Source organism: Ictalurus punctatus, chromosome 3 (assembly GCF_001660625.3).
Source record: "Ictalurus punctatus breed USDA103 chromosome 3, Coco_2.0, whole genome shotgun sequence".
NCBI classification, from domain to species: Eukaryota; Metazoa; Chordata; class Actinopteri; order Siluriformes; family Ictaluridae; genus Ictalurus; species Ictalurus punctatus.
In genome coordinates, this window is record NC_030418.2 from 28,607,317 (window position 1) to 28,621,193 (window position 13,877).

Genomic DNA, 13,877 nt, shown 5'->3' on the forward strand with positions numbered 1-13,877 from the left:
AAAAGCACAAAAAATGTCCACAAATTGCAACGCAAATTTAGGGGAAAAAAAAGCAGCAGCAAAATGAAGCATTTTAGGCTTCAACAATCGCAAAAAAAAAAAAAAAAGTCTGCAGAAATCCTGTACGGAATGATTTTCATGTTCCCCTGCTTTAATACACTCACTTCAACTTAGGAAGGGCTGATATTAGCTGACTGTGTGCTGGAAGCAGGTAAATCACCATGGCCTGATCTTTAGACTATTGAATTCACTTTGAACTTTGACCAAAATATTGGGGAATATTGGCAAATCCTCTTTGTGATTAAAATGTCGTAGGACTTTGGCGGTAGCCATTTATGGGTGGACTGTTTTAATTTAATGTTAGCTGCTTCCCTAGCTAATGCCGAGCAATGATGCCGAGTACAGATAGCTGGTACAGAACACCCCTACTTGGAAACAGAATATTTTATTGAAAATGTAGGCTGAAGTTTGATAACTTTTTTAGACTAGCGTTGCAGTGGAGAGCTTGCACTGTATTACTCCAAGAGCAGAATTGACTTGTCGGATGAGACAGTGATTGACAGAGTGGAATTGAGCAATATTCTGAAGCTCTTGGCTTTGGTGTCTATTTTTCTTTGTTTACCTTTAGGAATGTTATTACTACTTTCAGGTCTCTTGCATCTTGATATTTATCACAACTGCTTCAACTGATTGCTTTGTTGACACCATCAAGCCTCCTGCTCTATGATTGGCTAGAAATGTATGGTGTCTTTTTGCGGTGGGAATGGTGGCTTGGTGGTTAGCATGTTTGCCCTGCACCTCCAGGGATGGGGTTCAAAACCCACCTCTACACTGTGTGTGTGGAGTTTGCATGTTCTCCTCATGCTTCAGGGGTTTACAGACATGTGCTGTATGCTGATTGGCATTTCCAAATTCTCAAAATAAACCCAAACCATTTATTTCCTGTTATCGCGTACATTATAGTAGCTTTAAAGAGCCATTCCTTTTTTTCTCTCTCTTGAAGTTAATAAGACAAATAAACACAGCTTGCCATGTTACCGAGGAACTGTACCGAATGTGCACACACCTGTCCTGAAGACTCTCCCGTGGCGGAAAGCTTATTGTTACTAAGCCCTGAGACTGGAGACTCCTTCCATAAGTGTTAAACAAATGTCACCTAAGAGAAAATTTCACCAAATTTCAGAAAGTCATTGATGATAAGTTTTTCTGTGTGGGTTATGTTTTGTTTAGATGTATGTTCATCTGTTTATTATTTAGCTTAGGTTGTTACTATAGGAATGATAATATGTCAGAATGGGTACGTTAATAGAAAACCTGCGATTTTAATTACAGCCAGAACTATTGTCAGGGCTGCTGTTATCGGCAATAAATCTTTGTGACCAGTCAGATTGGAAATTTGAACAGTGCTCTAAGATGTTTAACATTTTTTGTAAAAGGGTTAAGTCTCTCCAAGGCTCTACACCCCTTTCTCTCACTTTCACGCAGTGTTAGTGAGATTCCATGAAGTGGAAGTCATGGAGGGTTCCTGCCAAGAGTCCAGTGCGAAAATTAAACACACTCTCAGATTCTCTCTCTCTCTCTCTCTCGCAGCATCTCCCTCATACACCCTTATGCTCACACGGTGGTGGGTAATGTGTGATCTGGTCTAATCTGAACTAAGTGCATTAGCACTATATAACCACCAGCTGTCTTTTTGGCAGAATGAAATGCAGCTGTTCGTGAAGCTTTGTTAGACCTAAAAACCCTGTAATAAAGTAAAACAGATTTTCCAATTGATGAATCTTTTTAATTAATTTTGTGCTGGTGATGGAAGTGGTATGTGGTGCATTTAGGGAATGCTCAGCTGTTGCAGATGGCTATGTAACAGACTTGGGACAATTTTATAGGTTTGGCATGTTATAGTGTGTGTTAACAGTCTTCTACCAACTGCAGATGCTCAAATATAGAGGGACATAGAGCCATGGTTCTCAAATGGGTTCCATGAAGCATAGCCAGGGGGTCTGTGATTTCTCTGACCCCCATTGTTGAAAGGTACAAACATGAGCAGTCTAGCTATTTGAATTTCAGTCTAGCTATTCTTAGCTAGCAAGCAGTGACAGAAGGGACATTCTGTGATATACATGCATCTGCTGCATTTGTTCACAAACTAGCCCACCTCCACATCATTTTGGCATAGTTGGAGTTTCAATGTAGATAACATTAGCTAGCAAGCGGTGAATGATTCGTATGTATCTGCTGAGCTTGTTTTCAAGTAACCGTGTTATTTACCCATAGTCACTGAGAGTAGAGGTAGGTTAGGTACAGTTGTGCTGTTTCATCAGGGTGTGTGTCCATGCTTGAAATATTATTGTAGCAAATAGCTTATATTTAATGAAGGGGCGTAAGGATGTACTGTGGCATGAATGTATTTGTAGCTACATACTGGCCAAAACTCTAAATTACACCTCAAGGATATCTTATATCCTTTATATGCTGTATTTTTTTTACACCCTATATAAACTACTGCATCGCCGTAATTGAAATACTGTTGACGTGTGTAACAGATGCTATGCAGTGGATATGCAGCAAAACTAGGCTTGCCGAGTCTTTTTTTTTACAAGGTTGATAATCACAAGTGGGGCATGGTGGCTTAGTGAACAGCACATCTGCCTCACACCTCTGGGGTTGGGGGTTCGATTCCCGCCTCCACCCTGTGTGCTGAGTGGTGTCCTCAGACAAGCAGGGAGGCTGAATAATGTTCTCCATCATCACGGCAGACTGGACAACATGGCTCCCCTTTGGTATACCCCATGACGGAGTACATCATGTCCAGCCATTCCTGATCAGCTTTAATTAGGGAGAATTTTCCCTCCTTCTCCCACCTCGGCTTTTCCTTTTCACAAGGCCTCTTGGATTCTGAAAAAATCTGCTGCATCCATGTTAAGGTCTTACGTTGTATCACAACACGGAATGCGAGTAGGATGCAAGTGCAGATTTAATTGAAATAAAACAAAAGTACTAACACAAATGATTAATCACATAAACTATGGAATCAAGGCAGAGAAACGAGACAACATAACAACGGCAAAATAAGACAAACGTAAGACAACCAGTGTAGTGCAACTGTGGCTGTAAATACCCGTAAGTGCTCGTTAACATGAATAAAGTCCAGGTGCAGGTGGTCATGTGACATGATGGTGTGGTGCAGTGGCTGCTGGGAACCGTAGTCCAGACTTCCTTCTCTGATGTTACATGACAGGATGCCACCTCATTGGGACAATAAAGCCCTCCCTACACCTACCTCTAATCGATAAACAGTTTATTGTTAAACAGGCGTTAGGCACTTTATTTCTACTTTTCAAATATTTTCTTCATTTTTATTGAAAATAAACATCTTTCCGATCTGATATGTGATGGGAAAAGGGAGAAGAGCAAGTTCTGCAAAAGGCAGATCCGAACTCGGATTGAACTCGTCAAAAGCTACTTTCATGCCTTTTTTCATCTTGTGTGGCCCAACCAGACATTGCCCTCCATTTTCGGCAATGTAAAAAAAAAAAAGAAAAGAAAAGAAGAAAGAAAAGGAAAAAAAATTCTTCCCCTCGCTTTGGCCCCAAGTGCACATGGGCCCCTGGGCCTGTGCCTAAAATGCCCATTGGATAATCCGGCCCAGACGGGGAAAACATGCAAACTCTGAACACAAAGGGTGGGGACAGGAAATTAATCACCAACCCCGGAGGTGAGAGGCAAACGTGCTAACCGCTAAAGCACCGTGCCCCCATGCATGGACACGTTTGTGATATTACTCATTAGCTGTCAGTGTCATGTCTTACCATGAAGCCATAGTTATCCAGATCTTACATTTTTATGTGGGAATTTTCCAGTTCGTGTCAGCTGTGTGATTTGGAGGTACAAGATAAAGATGAACCTACTTTCTCAGAGGGAGTGTGAGCTTGATTAAATTTAAATGTTTATTTCACTTCACATTATTTTATGATCAGTAGCCTATTTTACTATACAGTTTGTTGAGTCTATTGTTCAACTTTTGTTGACTTATCAAATCAAGAGCCTTGTATCCTGGCATATCACACTAAACTAGTTGTTCTGTTCAGAAAAGTGTGCAGTAGTCTTTTTTTTCCTCTACACATTTTATAAAGTTTGTTTTTCCCACCTTTGCCACAAAACATTGTTCATTTTTATACTTCTCTGCAGTTACGTGTTGCCATTTCTGCCTTTGGTGCTAATGGGAGGTTTATATCTTGCACTGGTTACCGCTTTCTCTGACCTCACAAACCCTCTTGATAATGGTGAAGCATGATGCTTTGACCCCGTGTACACAGTGTGAGATTTGTTTGCCTGTTTCTGGAGTTTTTTCTTCACAGCACTAATTATGCACTACAGTTGTGGTGGTCTTGCTTAGATGACCTGGTCATTGCATACTTTTTTCGCGATATTTCACACAGTGGCGTTTGTGAAGCTTGATCACTTTGCAAAAATTCCCATCTGGTGCTTGTCTTCATTTTGTGTAGTTTTCATCTTGGTTCAATAAGCAAACTCTAATGACTACAACCGGTCGTGAACATCAAAGCTCCTTTATATGGGAACAATTAAGGGAGCATGAAAAAAACCCCACACCATCATATTGGTCACATTTTTATGCTCAGCTTAAATCTTCTTGGATAATTGCTACAAATTCTAGCATAGTTCATGATGTATGAAAACATTACTACAGAAAAAGTTTTTGCCTCATATAGAATATGCATCAAACTTCTTCGCTTTCCCAATACATAATTCTCATAGGACAGGTAAATTTACATGAGCAAAAAAGTAGAGGTCTTGGAGGAGTTTTGAATTCTTGTGGGGGAGTCTTTGCTAATGGTTCATGTGAATCAAATCATTTTGAAACATATTTACCTCATTGCCGATGTCTTACCCCACAGTATTTTTTTCATCGATATTTAGCTTCTCCAAATGCAGATTAATATTAAAATATAGGTTTATTAATGATTTTACTGTGTTAAAATTTCAAACCCTACAAAGATAATTCTACATCAAGAACCAATCAATGTGTTGCTAGATTAGCATATAGAATTGGTATGGATAGATTAGTCAAGGCAGGATTGAGGACCATGTCTCATTTAATTCATTAGTGCACAGTATGCCTGTGAATACTCTGGATCCAGGACAGTGTATTAAAATGCAAATGTACCTATCTTTCTAATCCACTGAGGAAACATAAGCAGCTCCAAGCGCCATCAAAAACCCATACGGCTCATATCATAGCTGAGCGTGTGAGCTATCATGTTTCATTTGTGTCAAGCATACATGGGTATGTTTGGCTGTTTATGAGCAGTCACTATGCTGAGAATTTCCAGGTGCTTCCTTTTTGCTAGTGAAGACAACTGTAGGGAAGTAATATGATGAAAGTGAAAATATGAATACAGTATTGAATTAGACCTGTGCAAAATGATGATTCTTCAACATGATAGTAGTAGAGCTGATGTGACTTTGTAGGTTTATCCTGGATTTTATTATTCATTTTTTTGAGGCAGGACCTGCTCAGATGAGCCATTGAAAATGTTTATATTCCCCCAAAGATTATGAAAAAGGCTCAAATACTGATCATTAGATAAGTGCATCTCTAATCTCTGTATGTGATGTCACATCCATAATGCTGATAAACCTCTACAGTGGCGCTTGAAAGTTTGTGAACCCTTTCGAATTTTGTATAGATCTGCTTAAATATTACCTCAAACAACATAAAATCTTAAAAGTCCTAAAAGTAGACAAAGAACCAAAAAAATTAAACAAATGAAATTAAATATTATACTTGGTCATTTATTTATTAAGGAAAATGATCTAATATAACATATCTGTGAGTGGCAAAAGAATCTGAACCTCTAGGATTAGCAGTTAATTTGAAGGTGAAATTCGAGTCAGGTGTGTTCAATCAGTAGGATAATGATCAGGTGTGACTGAGCACCCTGTTGTATTTCAAGAACAAGGATCAATCATAGTCTAATCTTCACAACATGTTTGTGGAAGTGTATCATGGCAAGGAGATTTCTGAGGATCTCATCAGGCTGGAAAAGGTTACAAAACCATATCTAAAGAGTTTGGACTCCATCAATTCACAGTCAGATAGATTGTTTACATCCATCTATCCATTTTCTATACCGCTTATCCTGCAGGGTCGTGGGGAACCTGGAGCCTATCCCAGGGAGCATGGGGGGGGTACACCCTGGATGGGGTGCCAATCCGTCACAGTCACATACATATTCACACACTACGGACACTTTAGACATGCCAATCAGCCTACCATGCATGTCTTTGTACTGGGGAGGAGACCGGAGCACCTGGAGAAAACCCTTGCAGCACGGGGAGAATATGCCATCTCTGCACACACAGCACAGCCGTGGGAATTGAACCCCTAACCCTGGAGATGTGAGGCAAATGTGCTAACCTCTAAGCCACCAAATTTAAGACCATTGTTACCCTCCCCAGGAGTGGTCAACCAACAAAGATCACTCCAAGAGCAAGATGTGTAATAGTTTGTGAGGTCAGAAAGGAGCCAGGGTAACTTCTAAGCTAATAAAGACCTCTCTCACATTGGATAAAGTTCATGAGTCCACCATCAAGAGAACACCGAACAATAATGGTGTACATGGCAGGGTTGCAAGGAGAAAACAACTGCTCTCCAAAAAGAACATTGGTGCCTGTCTGCATTTGCTAAAGATCACGTGGACAAGCCACAAGGCTACTGGAACAATATTTTTTGGAGTGATGAAACCAAAATAAAAAATTTTGGTTTAAATGAGAAGGGTTATATTTGGCGAAAAGAAAACACTGCATTCCAGCATAGGAACCTTATCCCATCTGTGAAACATGGTGGTGGTAGTATCATGGTTTGGGCCTGTTTTACTGCATCTGGTACAGGACAGCTTGTCATCATTGATGGAACAATAAATTCTGAATTATACCAGCGAATTCGAAAGGATGTCGGGACATCTGTCCATAATCTGAATCTCAAGAGAAAGTGGATAATGCAGCAAGACAATGACCATAAGCACACAAGTTGTTCTACCAAAGAATGGTTAAAGAAGAATAAAGTTAATGTTTTGGAATGGCCAAGTCAAAGTCCTGACCTTAATCCAATAGAAATGTTGTGGAAGGACCTGAAGCAAGCAGTTCATGTGAAGAAACTCACCAATATCCCAGAGTTGAAACTGTTCTGTACTGACTAATGGGCTAAAATTCCTCCAAGCCGATGTGCAGGACTGAAACATTACCACTCCACTAATCGTTACCAGAAACGTTTAGTTGCAGTTATTGCTGCACAAGGGGGCCAAACCAGATACCCAAAGCAAAGGTTCACATACTTTTACCACTCACAGATATGTAATATTGGATCATTTTCCTCAATAAATTAATGACCAAGTATAATATTTGCATCTCATTTGTTTAATTGGGTTCTCTTTATCTACTTTTAGATATATAGAAAAATTTAAAGGGTTTACAAACTTTCAAGCACCACTGTACATCTGAAATATGTGTGAAATACTTGTTACCCCATGCAAAGGCTGAGGGGAAGAAGGAACATGCCTTAATTTTCCTTTTGGTTTTTGAGATGTATTTGTGCTGGAAACCTGTCAACCCTGATTAAAGTTAAAACATCACCTCAAACACAGTTGAAGGTATATCTAAAAGCACTCAAAACAAGCTGATAGACTGTACTGCATGTTACTGTATGTTGTCAAATATCAAATGCCTATGCATGCATTTCTCTAGAAATTCACTAAATAGTAAGTCTAGCGTGATAGCACCTCAACCTGATTTTGTTTGAGTCTATTGTCACTCTCTGCCCTACCATAATCTGTGCTCACAAGCCGTATATTATATATATATTGCTGTATATTTAGCATCACGGTTTTACGGTTAGTTCTGCATAACATTTGGTTGGTTATCTCACAGTTGACGCATTCAAAATACCGGTTGAAATGCATTTCTGTCAAATACCAGTATTTTTTACCGAATTAAATTCCTTATTCCACTGTTTCTCATACATTTTTGTGTCCAGCTGACAGAGCAAAGATTTAATTAACCCCCCTCTCTGGACTTCTACCAAATCATACTACAGCAACCTCCATTTCTTCAGACAGGGAACGTGAGTGCACTGAAAATGCTTATGCCATTTCATCTGCTACTGTGTAAACATGTTACATTGCTTCCACTGCTGCCACATCTATTGCTGCCCAGAAAGAAATAAAACAACCATTTATATTTGGCTGAGCAGCTCTGCACACTGCCATGCTACATAGATTTTAATTTTCTTTTAGCTTATAATGACAGCGTGATAAATACTGACAGTGTATGGGTTTTTAAGGTGAAGTCATTATCAAAAACACATTTATATATACACACATACATACATACATTCATACATACATACATATATATGTGTGTGTGTTTGTATGTATATGTGTACATATATACACACACATATGTATGTATGTATGTATGTATGTATATATATATATATATATATATATATATATATATACACATACATACACACACACATTTTATATATATATATATATATATATATATATATATATATATATATATATATATATATATATATATATATGTGTGTGTGTGTGTGTGTGTGTGTGTGTGTGTACAAGTATGTGCAAAGAGACTTTTATACAAAAATTGGTTTAAAGATTGCCATTTCATTTTCACCCCTGACTTTTTAAATAGTTGATTAATGCTTAATTAATGCTTCTCAATATTGATCTGTATTCTCTCTAAAAGCTCACATGACTTAATAAAGGCATTACCTCACTGATGTTACACTCTTACAGGCAACGAGACACAAATTTTAAGTCAACTTGTGATCAAATGTCAAATTTCTATTCAAGGAACTGCACAGCAAAAATCAAACAGGATGTATGGTTGTATAGATGAAAGTGCCTTTCATCACGTACTGTACACACATGCACATGCACACGCACACAGTGTGACATGGTGGTGATTGTGCAAGAGATATGGTAGCAGGCATGCTTGGTGTTTTTGCCAACTTAGAGTAGGATTCCTGATCCCTTTCCAAATTTCAGTCTCCAGAGACTACCTTACTGACCTTTTAATGCCCATAGCTCAGCAAAGATGTTGCCCACCAGTCATTCAGAACATCCACACTGCTGATAGCCAAATAGCATTCTGCTTCTGTGCTGGAATCTTGGCTGGATGTTTTGTTCAAAATTGTTTTGTGCTCTAAGTCCTGATGTTGTCTTTACAAAGGACAAGGTGCAGAATTGTGTACTATAGTGGATTTTATTCTCTTTAAACTACATATGTACACTATGGCTACTCAGAGCTAAAAGCAAGGCAGAACGCAGACACACAGGAGGCAGATGTGGGGAGTAAGTGCTGTTTTATTTATTCTGAAAGTCAGTGTGTGGAGGTGAGGTGTGCTCGAGGTGAGTGTGTAGGAGCAGGGCATGGCCTTCCTGACGTGGATCACAGCGTGTGGGTTGCAGCAGTGTAGAGGTGGTGCCCAAAGCGATGGGAGCAGTGTGTGCGTGCCAGTGGAGAGAATGGGGAGTGTAGCCCCCCTCATCTCTGAGCCCAGAGGGCGTGCCCTCTCGCCAGGCCATCAGTGTTTCCGTGTTGGGCTCCCGCTCGGTGCTGGACCTGGAATGAGAAGTCCTGTAATGAGAGGAACCACCAGGTTATTCTGGCATTGGTGTCTTTTGCCCAGGACATCTACTGCATGGTCGGTGATCAGGGTGAAGTGGCACCCTGCTGATAATACTGGAGCTCCTCTATGGCCTGCTTTATTGTGAGGGCTTCTTGTTCCAGGCTGAAAGGGAACCTGGTACTGCCAGTGGCTGCTGGTGGAACTGAAGATGGTTTTGGCCTTGGCCCCCAGGGCCAGAGCGACTTTCCAGTGTCCCTTCTTCAGGTACAGAGTGGATATAAACTGGATTCTCCACAGGCGCTCCACCAGGTTGTCGACTGTGGGCAAGGGATAGCTATCGATGTCTGAGATTGCATTCAGCCTCCGGAAGTCATTGCACAGTCGGATGCTGCCATCAGGCTTCAGCACCACCACAATGTGGCTGGACCAGGGGCTGGCGGATTCTTCAATGATTCCGTCCAGGAGCATCTGGTTGATTTCCTCCTCAATAGCTTGACGGGATGTGGTAGGGCCACTGTCTAACCAAAACTCCTGGAGGGGTCTTTATCTCATGCTGCACCAGGTGGGTCAGTCTTGGTATGGTGGAGAAGATGTCTGCATGTTGATCCACTATATCTGTTATCTCCTGTTTCAGTGTCGGGCTCAGATCTTCCCCTTCCCCTTCCACCAAGGTACACTCATGGGGGGCCTGAGGAGACAGTGGCAAATGCAGAGACTACCAGAGCTGGTGGGGCCCATTTCTTTAACAGGTTGATATGATATACTTGAGTGGGTGTGCACTTACCGGGCTGTTGCAGGCGGTAGTTCACGGGCCTACTCTCCCCAGGACTGTGTACGGGCCCTGCCAGCTTGCCAGGAATTTACAGGAGGTATTTGGGAGCAGGAGGAGCACTTGGTTGCCTGGTTGGAATTCCCTAGGCTGGGCTGACCAGTTCTAGGCCCTTTGCTGGTCTCGTTGGGTGGCCTCTATGTGCTCCCTGACAATCAGCATCACTCTGTCGATCCGCTCCTGCATTTCCTGGATGTAGTCCACTAGGGAGCGAGATGGGGAGGGTTGTTCTTCCCATGCTTCCTGGGCCATGTACAGCAGTCCTCATGGTCACGGTCTGAAGAGGAGTTTGAAAGGGGTGAAGCTGGTGGAGGCCTGAGAGGTGTCTTGAACAGCGAAGAGCACATAAGGAAGGGGCCCTGGAACACCCTTTCAATTTAGCCCATTCTTCAGTACAGAACAGTTTCAACTCTGGGATGTTGATGGATTTCCTCACATGAACTGCTTGCTTCAGGTCCTTCCACAACATTTCTATTGAATTAAGGTCAGGACCTTGACTTGTCCATTCCAAAACATGAACTTTATTTTTATTTAACCATTCTTTGATAGAACAACTTGTTTGTTTAGGGTCATTGACTTGCTGCATGAGCCACTTTCTTTTGATATTGAGTTCATGAGCAGAGGTCCTGACAGTTTCCTTTAGAATTTTGTGGTATACTGTATTTCAGAATTCATTGTTCAATCAATGATGACAAGTCATCCTGGACAGATGCAGCAAAACAGGCCCAAACCATGACACTACCACCAGCATGTTTCACAAATTGGATAAGGTTCTTATGCTAGAATGCAGTGTTTTCCTTTCTCCAAACTTCACACTCACTTCACTTCACTTCACATTTTAACCAAAAATTATATTTTGGTCTCATCTATCCACAAAATATTATTCCAGTAGCCTTGTGGCTTGTCCATATGATCTTTAGAAAACTGCAGACAGGCTGAATGTTCTTTTTGGTGAGCAGTGGTGTTCTCCTTGCAACCCTGCAATGCACACCATTGTTGTTGAGTGTTCTACTGATGGTGGACTCGTGAATGTTAACATTAGCCAATATGAGAGAGGCCTTTAGTTCCTTAAATGTTACCCTGGCTCCTTTATGACCTCACAGACTATTACATGTCTTGCTCTTGGGGTGATCTTTGTTGGTCAACCACTCCTGGGGAGGGTAAGTATGGTCTTTAATTTCCTCCATTTGTACACAGTATGTTTGACTGTGGAGTGGTGGAGTCCAAACTATTTAGAGATGGTTTTGTAACCTCTTACAACCTGATCAGCATCAACAACTCTTTTTCTGAAGTCCTCTAGAAATCTTTGTTCATGCCAAACTTCCATAAACATGTGTTGTGAAGATCGGCTCTGATAGGTCCCTGTTCTTTAAATAAAACAGGGTGCTCACTCACACCTGATCATCATCCCATTGATTGAAATCACCTGACTCTTAATTTCACCTTCAAATTAACTGCTAATCCTAGATGTTCACATACTTTTGCCACTCACAGATATGAAATATTGGCTCATTTTCCTCAGCAAATAAATGACCAAGTATATTGTCTTATTTGTTTAATTTGGATCTGTTTGTCTACTTTTAGGGCTTCATATGATGTTTTGGGTCATATGTATTTAGATATATAGAAAATTTTAATTTCCACAAAATTTCAAGCACCACTGTAGTCCAGCTGAAACCCATTATGAATGTAGTTTCATAGATTTGGGGAATAAGTAACTATGGGGGCAAATACATTTTCACACAGACCCAGTTGATATTGGATAACTTTTTTTGCTTCAATAAATAACATTATCATTTAAAACCTGTATTTTGTGTTTACTCAGGTTGATTTTGTTTTAGCTTAGATTTTATTTTTTTAATTTCTGAAACAGTTTAGAATGATATACACAAAAACAGAAGAAATCAGGATATTTTTTCACAGCACTGCATTTAATAGGTGATATGAAGGTGGTTGACCTGATCGTCAAAATCAGTATCAATGAGCACGGTCATAAAAATAAGTGCAAGGTGCCATGCACTGGTGAGTGTGGAGCTGTGAAACAACCAATTTTCATGTGTGAGCACTGAGACACACTGGCTTGTCAGAGTCTACACTTTCACAGCAATTCACAGCACCCTGTGCTCATTTTCAGTGATCATGCTCGCTGATGCTGTTCTGTGCACTGCTCTCTCACTCTCAATCTCTATTATAGATACTATTCAAACATCTTAAAAATGAAACTCAGCACAAGGAGTTCCTTGCCATCACATAGCAGCAACCAACATAGACAGTATATAGTGTTCCATGACACCCGGATTGCTTAATACTGAGTATGTAGGTTACTCTAAGTAGGTATTAATACTCATTCTTAAAAAGAAATGGTTTCAATACATCCCTAGTTACAATACAAAGGTTTTCCACACAACTGGAAACACATCACTTTTTCACTTCTCCTATTGCTTGTATTTTTATTTTCCAAAGGGCATGCATCATCATGGCCTTGTCATAATATATCTCCCTACCTGACATCATCCTACTCATCACCATCATATATCTCTCCATCTGACATCACCATAACCTCTCAAAACAACACTCAAGGCTAGATTACACTGACACCATATGGACGCCACTGGATATTTAATCATATATATGTCTCTACATGACCTCTGCATATAGAAAGATACCCTCGTTAAGAGAATTGACATGCTGGCAAGAAGGGATCACATGTAATTATAGACTGTTGATGGACTATGAAACCGGCTCAGGACGTTACGGTTATTTTCGTAAAGGCCTCTCGCTCTTATAACCAAGGCCTTGCATTCTCTATAGTGACATTAAGGGATCTGGCACAGCTATATTTACTACATACTGGAGTGCTGGAGCCCGGGGCCTCATTAGACTTTGGGAGAGGAATGCAGAGTCATAATTGCGCTGAGAATCTGCTGAGTGAAACTATACAACTAAACCATGTTCCCTCCCTATGAAGTTTTTCTCATCTCAGCTGGAAAGTGCTTCCCAGATCATTGGTCCTACTTTTTTGCAGTATAGTATCATATACTGTACAGGGCTGGACATGTAATGTGTACTTTATAGTTATGTGGCATTCTACCAGTAATATTTTTCTTAATCAATATTAGTGCCACAGATGAAAAGCACATGAATGGCAATTCAGTAACAAAAATATTAAGCAAATGTCCACTAAATCATTGTGTTTAAACACATTATCTGAGAACATCTTAAATTCTAATTATCCTTATTAAAAGCAAGTGCAGGTGGAGGATAAAATAAGCCCATATATAGATTTATGCCACTGTTTTTATGCCGCTGTAAATTCTGATCTTGATTAATTTTCTGTAACAGCAGCTCTGACAGTAGTCCCAGCCACAA

General features: G+C 40.3%; 1 protein-coding gene across 1 annotated transcript in view; it reads left to right on the forward strand.

Moving 5' to 3' along the window:
* Nucleotides 1-13,877, forward strand: part of dok7b (docking protein 7b) — a 51,649-nt gene that overhangs the window by 12,436 nt on the left and 25,336 nt on the right. The window lies entirely within an intron of this gene.